At 35.8% G+C, this 10,509-nt stretch overlaps 1 long non-coding RNA gene across 5 annotated transcripts; it reads left to right on the top strand.

Annotated features, from left to right (window-relative positions):
* Nucleotides 1-1,437: 1,437 nt before the first annotated feature.
* On the top strand, nucleotides 1,438-10,242 carry LOC141612231 (uncharacterized). Of its 5 annotated transcripts, none has more exons than XR_012529028.1 (5): nucleotides 1,438-1,843; nucleotides 1,938-2,113; nucleotides 2,219-2,987; nucleotides 8,693-8,895; nucleotides 9,368-10,242. It is a non-coding gene; the product is annotated as an uncharacterized LOC141612231 (long non-coding RNA). The 5 variants fall into 5 exon arrangements; XR_012529022.1 differs by having other exon boundaries at nucleotides 8,693-8,903; XR_012529030.1 differs by lacking the exon at nucleotides 8,693-8,895 and having other exon boundaries at nucleotides 2,219-2,348; nucleotides 2,893-2,987; nucleotides 9,368-10,239.
* Nucleotides 10,243-10,509: the final 267 nt, after the last annotated feature.

Here is a 10,509-nt window from a genome sequence, read left to right as displayed (position 1 = left end):
GGTTGATTCTCACGTGCTTGCTAATGACATTGTCATTAAGTGGGCTTTAGTTACGCAATATATGATAATACGGTGGTTTGCCTTAACTTCTTGGACCAATTTTTATTATTAATTAATATATATATCCGACTTAACAATTATATTTACGACCACTATAATATCACTTGGATCCGTTTTAGGCGGATGATATACCATTTGACGACCATTACTCTGTAGCTTGAAAATATAATTGTCAAATTGAAATTAAATGAAATAGAAGGCTTTAAGATGGTTTTATGTCATTTTGAGTAATTTATGGGGAAATAAGCGTAAAGAGCCGATAATTATAACATTATCATTTTTCGTTTAGTCATTAAATTTGAGCCTCATCATCGGGTAACCGTAAAGCTAGGTAGACATTTTGAGGTGTCTACAGAAGCCCCCACTTTTACCGAGTCTGAGTAAGACCAAGGTCAAAGTAGTCCGGTCGGGACAAAGGATAAGAAACGTACCTGGGCCTCTTATTTACCTGTCTGGAGTAGCTGGAAATTGGAGCTGGCTTAGCAAAACTTTGTTTTACTAATCTGAAATGAAGCTGGAACGGGTGCAACGAAACTTTGTTTCGTTGGTTTGAAACTGGCATAGTGAAACTTTGTTTCACTGGTCTGGAACTGGTATAGCTAAACTTTGTTTAGCTTGTCCGGTACTGGCATGACAAAACTTTATTTTGTCAATCTGGAATGGAGCTGGTAAAACTTTGTTTCACCAATCTGGAAACTGGTAAAGCCAAACTTTGTTTAGCTGTTCTGGAGTCTGGTAAAGCAAAACTTTGTTTTGCTGCTGGTCTGGAATCTATATAGCTAAACTTTGTTTAGCTAGTCTGGAATTTGGTGTAGCCAAACTTGGTTTGGTTAGTCTGGATCTGGTAGAGTGAAACTTTGTTTCACTTAAGGGTGAACCTGCAAAAATCTGATTTCACAAGCTCGGATGCGTGTCAGGGCCCGCCGACTGAGGAATTCAAACTTTTATTTTGAAAAGGGATTAGAATATAAAATCTGATTTTACAAACTAGGATTTGCAAAGTTTTATTTCGCAAAAAGGCAAGTTCGCAAAATTTTATTTTAAGAACTCAAGTGCATGTCAGGGCCTGCCGACCAAAGGATTTGAAAATTGCAAAATTTTATTTCGCAAAAGGAAAAGTTCAGAAAATTTTATTGTAAGAACTCAGATGCATGTCAGGCCTGCCAACCAAAGGATTGCAAAATTTTATTTCGCAAAAAGGATAGATTTGAAAATCGTAAAATTTTATTTCACAAAATGGGCTGGTTGATTGCAAAATTTTATTTCGCAAAAGTAGAGAGGTGTAAAATTTTATTTTACAAGAGCGGGTTTAAAACCGAGTAAGTTAGACACACTTGATTTAAAAAAGGGGTTGAGAAATTGAGGTGGGCCAATTACTTTGATTTGTCACGTGAAAGTCTTATCAAGTCAAGGAAATCTTATTTTGCTTCTTCTGGAATTATCCTACACCCAAATTGTCATCTTGATTTTTGATTTTCTAATCAGTTCATTATTGCTCACAAAATTGAAACCTCAATCAACCATTATTTTGCTTCTGGATCGATTTTTTCAGTTTTGTTAAAGAAAGCTTCAATCAATCATACTCTTCTAATATGGAACGGAATGGAATCACTCTTGTAGTTGTACCGTCCCCATCGTTCCAACTCCGGAGTGGTGAAGAGGCAACTGACAGCGGAGCGTCGTCAAGACTGCTGGCTCCTGATATGGGATGAGATCAACGGTTTTGTGCCGCCACTTGAGCCCCGATTAGCGACCGGATGACTAATGAAAGAGTCCCGTCGAGGTAAGTGCTTCCTTTTTTTGTCGATTGATTTGGAATTTATACTCTTTAAATGATTGCTCAAATATATTATTCTGATATGGGATACGATCGACAGAAGCTGTGCCATTGTAGCCATCGTCTAAGCAATAGAATGACGACGAGTCAACTGATGAAAGAGCACTAGCGATTGTCGATTTCGGTAGCTCCTGAGATAGAGTGAAATAAGCAGAGGTGTGCCACAATTTGAGCCCCGATTAGCGACCGGATGACTGATGAAGGAGCACGGTCGAAGTAAGTGCTTCCTTTATCGATTGATCTCTTTAAATTCTTGCCTTTTTTTTTTCTTGATCCACCTATTCAGCTCAGAGTATTAAAACCTCATTCAATCGTTTTCAGGGATCAGTGCAAACGAGGCCGCCGTAGCCATTGTCCTAGCTGATTGACGACGAGCGACTGTTGAAGGAACTTCGTCGGATTTTGTGATTCTTGACCAGATTACCAATCTTGCGTTCAAGCTCCTGATCAGGTCGTAAGTATTTCCGTCTCTTTATTGACTAATTTCAAATTCATGCTTTTTTAATCGTTTTGCATCTTTACTGGCCAAGTCGTATCCTTGATAACATGATTGAACTGATAATTTTACCGGTCTCACGGATCAAGTTGTGTGCTTGATAATAGGACTGAACTGTTAGCGCAATTGCGACATTAATGCAAATAATTTATGATATACTGTATGACGCAAGTATTGTATGCTGATAATGGAAAAAATGCTTATGATGCTAATGATGCAAGATGCTAATGTACTTACGACAATGGAGGCAAACACTAGCTAATTGACAATGCATTCTTTTCCTAAAATAGACCACAGACACATGACACATCTCATTTCTAGTCCTGTTAATTTGAAAACGTGCTATTGAGCATGATCTGGGCAAGGGACATAGTACTCTAGTCGTAGCTGCTTAGGTGTTGTGCCTATTGAATTGTTACCAAATTGTAAGTCCTTACAAAATTATTGGTCACAATTGTCTTCTAAATTCTTAACACATGCATAACGACTTTTCTCTTAGGCCCTTGGTTTTGCCTGAAACTCTTCTCTGTTTAGATATCCTTGACGCAATCCTGCAGAGGTTGCTCGTTGTGGTAGCCCCCTGTTTGTTTTCAGGTGAGTGTTTTCTTAGTGTCGTACAACACATCCGTTTTCCCTATTCCTTTTTTCCCTTTTTTTCCTTTTCTTTTATTTTTCCGACCTAGTGTGGGTCGTGGTTGTCCCCATGTTACATCTGTGTCATTCACACACGTGCACCTATTTTTCCTCTTTTTTTTTTTTATTGTTTTCGACCTAGTGTGGGTCGTGGTTGTGCCACTTTTTTTTTTACCTGTGAATTTTTTCCTCACCTTGGAATTTGAGATTTATATTGTAAAATGAGTTTTGTCTTCTTTATATTAACAAGCTCGACTAATTACCCAAAACTAATAGCATAGAAACAAAATACTTTTGTGACCGTATAAGTGTAGTGTACATCCCCCAAAGTCTTAGATGCTAAATGAGGGTGATAAATGGAATGGAGTAGAAGGTTCTATGGTGTTAGAAGACACTGGAGACCTGTGTGCCTCTCTCACTCACCTAAATGAATGAAAGGATCGTCCCAAGAGGATTGGAGACAATGTAACTGTGGATTGACTCATCTGAGAAATGCAAAATGACTACTCTGCAATTTTAATTGCATCATTGACTGTTGTTTTTTTTTTGTCTTTTTTACTGGAACTTTTTTGTCTTGTGAATTTTTGAGATTTTTGACACTGCAACTTTGGCTGGAATTTTTTTGTCTTGTGAATTTTTTGAGACTTTTGACATTGGAGTTGATTGCAAATTTGACTGGAATTTTTGTTTCCTTGTGAATTTTGAGTCTTTTGACACTGGAGTTGTATCTATTTGAGATCATAATTTTTCTCTTTGAATATTTGAGAGTCTTGAAACTGGATATGGATATATTTGAGCTTGCATAGGTACTTAGACTCACATCTTAAGTTCATTATAAGGGAATAATGGTCACCTATAAAATAACACGGAGTGCGCGCTCCCGTGTCTTATTTGGTATGTTTGAACACGGGTGTACTGAGAATCTGGTTTGAATATTTTTGGGCTAGTTTTCTAGCCTCAATGGAAATGGATGACAATATTTGTTAATAAAATGGTCGATCATATGAGTTTGTGTTCATTTAGTGGTCATTTTAGATATGAGAAATCGACAAATTTGATAAATAGAGAGTTGTGCTCATTTAAACTAGTAGTCACATGAAGTATGGAAAATTAACGAATCAAGTAGAAAGATGGAATCTCCAAACCTATAGGTCACCTAGTTAGAGACACGGCGATCAAGGAATTATCACACCACAGAGATGGAAAAGATGGTCTAGTGCACGCTCTTGTTTAGGCTGACTCTAAGTGGTCGACTGATCTTACACTAAAAAGATACGTCCAAAAGTATTTCAAGTCTATTATACTAGTTAAGGGTAAAAAGTAGAACAAGTGGCTAATAAAAATGACATATGCTCTTTGTTTCATTTTTTTATGCAACTAAAAAAGGACTAGGATGGTCCTATCTTAATTAGACACTTATGTAAACTAGTGTTTTTTTTTTTTAGGTTATATCAGGAACACTCGTATGAGATTACATGACTATAAGAGTGACTTTTTTTTTTCTATTGACATGTTTGTTCTTACTTTTAGTTATATATATATATATATATATATATATATATATATATATATATATATATATATATATATATATATAGTAATAAGATCAAGTAAGTCCACCTCTTACTTTTGAGTCCATGAGTTCTCCTTAGAGCCCTTGGATGAGGGAAAAGGATGGCTGAGATTTACACAAGAAAAAAGGAGATTAAAGCTAATTAAACCACTCTCTCACTACCCATACTAATTAATTCTAATTAATCACTAATTCAATATATATACATTTTCCTCCCACCTAACTTATCTCTCATCTACACAATTCTCTCATATTTTAGCTCAAAACCTCTCATCTCTCAAAAACCAAAAAAATTCAAAAACCAAAAAATCAAAAAATTTCCCCCCCTTTTCTCTCCAACCCAACCCACCGGCAACCACCACCTCCCACCCCGCTGCCACTGTTTCCCTTCCCGCCGCCGCTAACCCACCACCACCACCACCGCATACCCACAAAAAAATCAAAAAATTTCCCCCACTTTTTTCAAAACCACGCACCACCCACCACCATCAACACCCACAAATCCGATACCGCTCCTCTCTTCCTCCCTGACCAACACCCACTGCCATGACCACCTGCTGCCCCTCTCACAACACCGCACCTTAACCCACCTACCACTATCACCACCACCACCAGCAACCTTAAAAAACCAAATCCACGACCCGACACCACCACTAGCCAACCCACGACTCACTTCCCGACACCTTCTCTTCCTCCCCTCCCTCATTTCCGCTGCGGCCCCACAACCACCATTAGCCAACCCATGACCAACCACCATGTATGTCGACCACAACACCACCAACCACATTTATTGGGTCCTCCAACATCGCCATCAACAACCACCAACAACATCCTCGGCAACAACACCAAAAACACCAGATCTGAATGGGTTTCGTGAGGCGCGTGTAGTTGTTATTGCTGGTTGTTGCTTGTGGTAGTGGTGGCTGCGGTGGTTGGGTCTCCTCCTCTACCAAGGCTGCCGCCTTATCTTCTTCCCATTTTTGTATTTTTTTTAAAAAAAAAAAATTGGGATTATGGTGGTTGGCAGTGACTTCATTTGTTTAAACATAAACAAAATATCTTTTGTTTTTTTTGTTTTGTTTTATACGAGTAAGTATCTTGATGAGTGAATGGGATCAATGTTTACAACTGCTTGGATATGCTAAAGTTGATGAACATGGGCCATGTCAACGACTCAAAAGATGGCAATGCCATGTATCTTGATATAAAATATCATATCTGAAAATAATGCTATTTTTTTATATTTAAAAATTAGTCGTATAATTTTGATTTACAAGTCTACACGAAAAGTTATGACATTAGCCATATAATTTTGATTTTAATTATTAGTTCTATAAAATGAGGAGAAAGATTTAAATAATTTTATGAAATTATACATTTTTCTGTTAAAATTATACTTTTTTCTGCTAGAATAACACTTTTTTCGGCTAAAATTACACTTTTTCTGCTAAAATTACACTTTTTGTTGTGGTTAGAATTACACTTTTCTTCATTAAAATTACACTTTTTTCTGTTAGAATTACACTTTTCTTCATTAAAATTACATTTTTTTCTGTTAAAATTACACTTTTTGTTGTTAGAATTACACTTTTTTCTGTTAGAATTACACTTTTTCTTCATTAAAATTACACTTTTTTCTGTTAAAATTACACTTTTTGTTGTTAGAATTACACTTTTTTCTGTTAGAATTACACTTTTCTTCATTAAAATTACATTTTTTTCTGTTAAAATTACACTTTTTGTTGTTAGAATTACACTTTTTTCGTTAGAATCACACTTTTCTTCATTAAAATTACACTTTTTTCGGCTAAAATTACACATTTTGTTGTTAGAATTACACTTTTTGTTGTTAGAATTACACTTTTTTCTGTTAGAATTACACTTACCTCTATTGGACTAATGTTACACTCTCAATGGACTTGGTCATATTCTCATATTCTCATTGGACTAATGTTACACTCTCAATGGACTAAAATTACATTCTCAGTGGACTGAAATTATACTTTTCTGGACTAAAATTACACTTTTCTGGACTAAAATTACATTCTCCTTGACTAAAAATAACAATCTCATTGGACTGAAATTACACTTATCTGGACTAAAATAACACTTTTTGTCATTAAAATAACACTCGTAAAATGCTAAATTACAATAACTTGTGATAAAATTACAAAAATTCAAAATATTATTCGTTAAAATCACTCGGAAAAGATTGAAGTTAAACTTGTAAAACGCTAAATTCTCGAAAATATTTCTTAAAATTACACTTTTTGCCGTTAGAATTACACTCGTAAAATCCTAAAATGTCGAAAACTTGTCTCGAAAAAAAAAAACGAAAAAAAAAAAAACAAATAAAAACTTGTCTCGAAAAAAAAAAAAAAAACGAAAAAAAAAACCGAAACAGGAAAAATGTTAACAAAATTTTCATAAACTTTGAAGTATAAGACAAAATATGGTGTTAATTGTGAATGATAATGAATTAGTGAATGTATAATTAAAACTAGAGAGAGAAGTGAATTAATTAGTGTTAAGTGTGTTTTTTGCTTTCAATCTCAACCTTTCACCATGCATGATCCAAGGGTTGTGGGAGGGACTTATGGACTCAAAAAAAAAAAGGGACTTAGAAGAACTTGACACTATATATATATATGTATATATATATGTATATATATATATATATGCAAGTGAGAAAGGACTTGGATGGTCCTAATTTAATCAAATTTTGATAGAAACTACATGTGAGTTGGTATTTTTTTTTTTTTGGTGGAATGTTAAAACTTGTATTAATGAAACAATAAAGTGCGACACTAAACAACCACTAATAGCCTAAAGGCTACACCATCATCAACTGCCTACCAATACAAACTCCAATAGTTAAATCAAACTAAGATCTTTCAGCCAATTTAGAGAACCCCTATGCTTTACTGTTGAAACTCTAGTTTTAATTCTAGCAGAAATGTCTCCCTGAATCACCCGCAGAATGACAAAAGGATGAGGAGTATAGGCATCCACCCTGCAAACATTACGAGCTAGCCAAATTCTTTAAATGAGGTCACAAAGGACACACCAAATAACCTACTTCTTTAGAAGGGATCTACTGCGTAACTGTAAACACCATTGAACAGATTGAGTTTCAGGAATTTGCATTCCCAACCAGTCATTAACACTCTGCAAGAACGCCTTGCTAAAGTTTCATTGGAAAAAAAGATAATCATGATCTTCATAATGGACCAGGAAGAGATCACATAAGGGATTTATATTCAGGCTAAAGTGACATAGCCTGTCTTTGGTCAGAAGTCGTTGTTACATATATAACCAAGCAATAAAAGAAGCTTTAGGCAAATTGAGAGAACTTCAGACAATGGGATACCATGGGACTCTGATATTTTGTCCCATCGACCAATCATAGCCATTGGCAGTACAGTATTTACCAGCCTTAGAGCACCAGACATTCTGAACATAACCAGCCTTCAACTGCTCTTTCACTTTACAGATTACTCTCCAAGCCCAACTAGAATTATTAGTAGGAACATAATCAAACCAGTCTTGGCCTTTAATATAGATATGATTGACCCATTTAATCCATAAGTGGCCAGCTTTGCTTACAATCCGCCAACAATACTTACCAATCATCGCTTGATTCTAAATTCTACTATTAATCACACCCAAACAACCTGATTTCTTATCGTGACAAATTTTATCCCATGAAACAGGAGGAACTTTAGAAACTCCTCAGAACCAAACCACAAGAAATTCCTGCAAACGCCCATTAACTTATTGATAACAATTATGAGAATAATGAAAATTCGAGCCCAATATGTATGCAGTTGGGAAAGCACACTTTGAACAAGAGTATATCTACCAGCATAACTCAACTTATAAGCTCCCCATCCTCTTATCCTACTCACCATCCTCTCCACCAATCTGCTGCAATCACCTACTGAGATCCTCTTATGGGAAATTGGTATCCCTAAATATCTAAATGGGAATGTCCCTTCCTGAAACCCAGACATACCAAGAATATTATGCTTGACCCCCAACTGAACACCATTAAAGTATATATCTGACTTTTCCTTATTAATTTCCAAACCAGATGCAACTGAAAAGTAGTGAATGCTTTCAACAGAATCAAAATGGAAGCTTCATCACCAATACTAAACAAGAGCAGGTCATCTGCAAAACATAAGTGGCTCAACTTAAGTGCTCTACATAATGGGTGGAATTTGAACTCTGGCTTCTGAGTCACCACATGCAAAATTCTTGTTAAATACTCCATACAAAGCGTGAAAATTAAGCGTGAGTTGGTATTGTCTAGTCTTCCTGTACCCTTCTTTTGTTCCCAAGCTAGAGTGGCTATTAAAATTAGGGTCTCGTTTACTCCTCCCTACCCCGGATCATGACATCTTAGCTTTTAGAAAACGATTTTATTTCTTTTATAACAGATATGACTAGAATGGAGTAATGTTTGAATAAGCACGCATCTAAGGCTAGCTAAGACTTGAATGCGAGTACCTATATTTTTTTTACATGCTCAGTACTGGACTAATGCCGATTGCTGCATAGGAATGGTGGCATATGCGAATGCTGTTACTGCCTAGACATGAGATATGATGTGATGCATGCTCTATATGAGACCTTGCCTAAGAATGGAACTTAATATGTTGAATGCATACGTCTATTTTCCTAGGATGCATGCTCTATTTATCTAACATTGAAATGGACTGAATGCAACTACTGATAATGTGTTTTTTTCATGTTATATGTGCAGGACTGACACATCGACTCTGACAGCTGACTCATTGATGGACTGACACACGGACTAACCTGTGAACTACCAAGATGCAAAACCTGGTAAGCTAATGAATGGATATACTAATGTCCTACGATGCCTTCCTAAGTGTAATGGTTCATGATGATACGAGATCTAATGGAAACAGACAAAGAAATGTGGTGATCATGCTGGGCGCTACTATTATGAGGACGTAATTGCAAATGCACGCTTAGGCTAATTTATGGCTGTACGTACGTACGTGAGTACACAGACAATGAATACTAGCTATCCCTGTTAACCCACGTCTAGAACAAATTCTATTTATCATAATTTTTTTTTTCTAGGTTAATTTATTAAGAGTAAGATTATGTCAAAAATTATCAACAAACAGGACACATAATACAACCTAACAAAGGTTCTACGGGATCTATGGTTAGGTTTATGGTTGGCAATTGGGTACTTACAACATTAAAATACCCGAGGGTATCTCTCGCCTTTGTGCTCCCCAAGTCATATGGACCAGACGAGCTGCCAAAACGCGACGTCATGAGGTGGAAAATACGTGTAAGGCCTAGTCGGTCGAATGGACCTTCTAAGTATAAAACATACTTTACCGAGGGTGAATAGGGTAGCTTAAATGGCGTGATATTGGCTGACGGGGATCCCACACCTTTTTTTTTATATATATACGAGATAGAGAGTAAAAAGCAATATGAAAACAAAATATTCCACATGAACAATCAGGAGATTATGAGATGCATGTGGAATATCTTAATGTTCAATATTTATTTTATAAATCAAGATGCATGTGGAGTTACGAAGCAGGGAAATCATCATTGATAATCAGATAAATTAAGAAAGCGAATTGACCTCTACAAACATCTATGCACTTAATTAACAATAAAATTTGAAGCACCAGTTATGTTAGGAGATAGTGTTCGGATTCCTTTCAAAACGAAAGAAAATTAATAGTCAAATACATAATATCATAAATAAACTTCAAGTCTTACACGCTTAATAAGTCCCTAGCGGTGTCGCCATTATGAGATTCCTGAAAATTCTCAATTTTAAAATTAGTAAAATAATAGGAGTCGCCAGTAGGTTTTATAAAAAAACATACAAAAATTATTTTAACGGAA

Source organism: Silene latifolia, chromosome 1 (genome assembly GCF_048544455.1).
Source record: "Silene latifolia isolate original U9 population chromosome 1, ASM4854445v1, whole genome shotgun sequence".
In the NCBI taxonomy this organism is placed as follows: domain Eukaryota; kingdom Viridiplantae; phylum Streptophyta; class Magnoliopsida; order Caryophyllales; family Caryophyllaceae; genus Silene; species Silene latifolia.
This window is presented reverse-complemented; position numbering and strand designations above follow the sequence as displayed.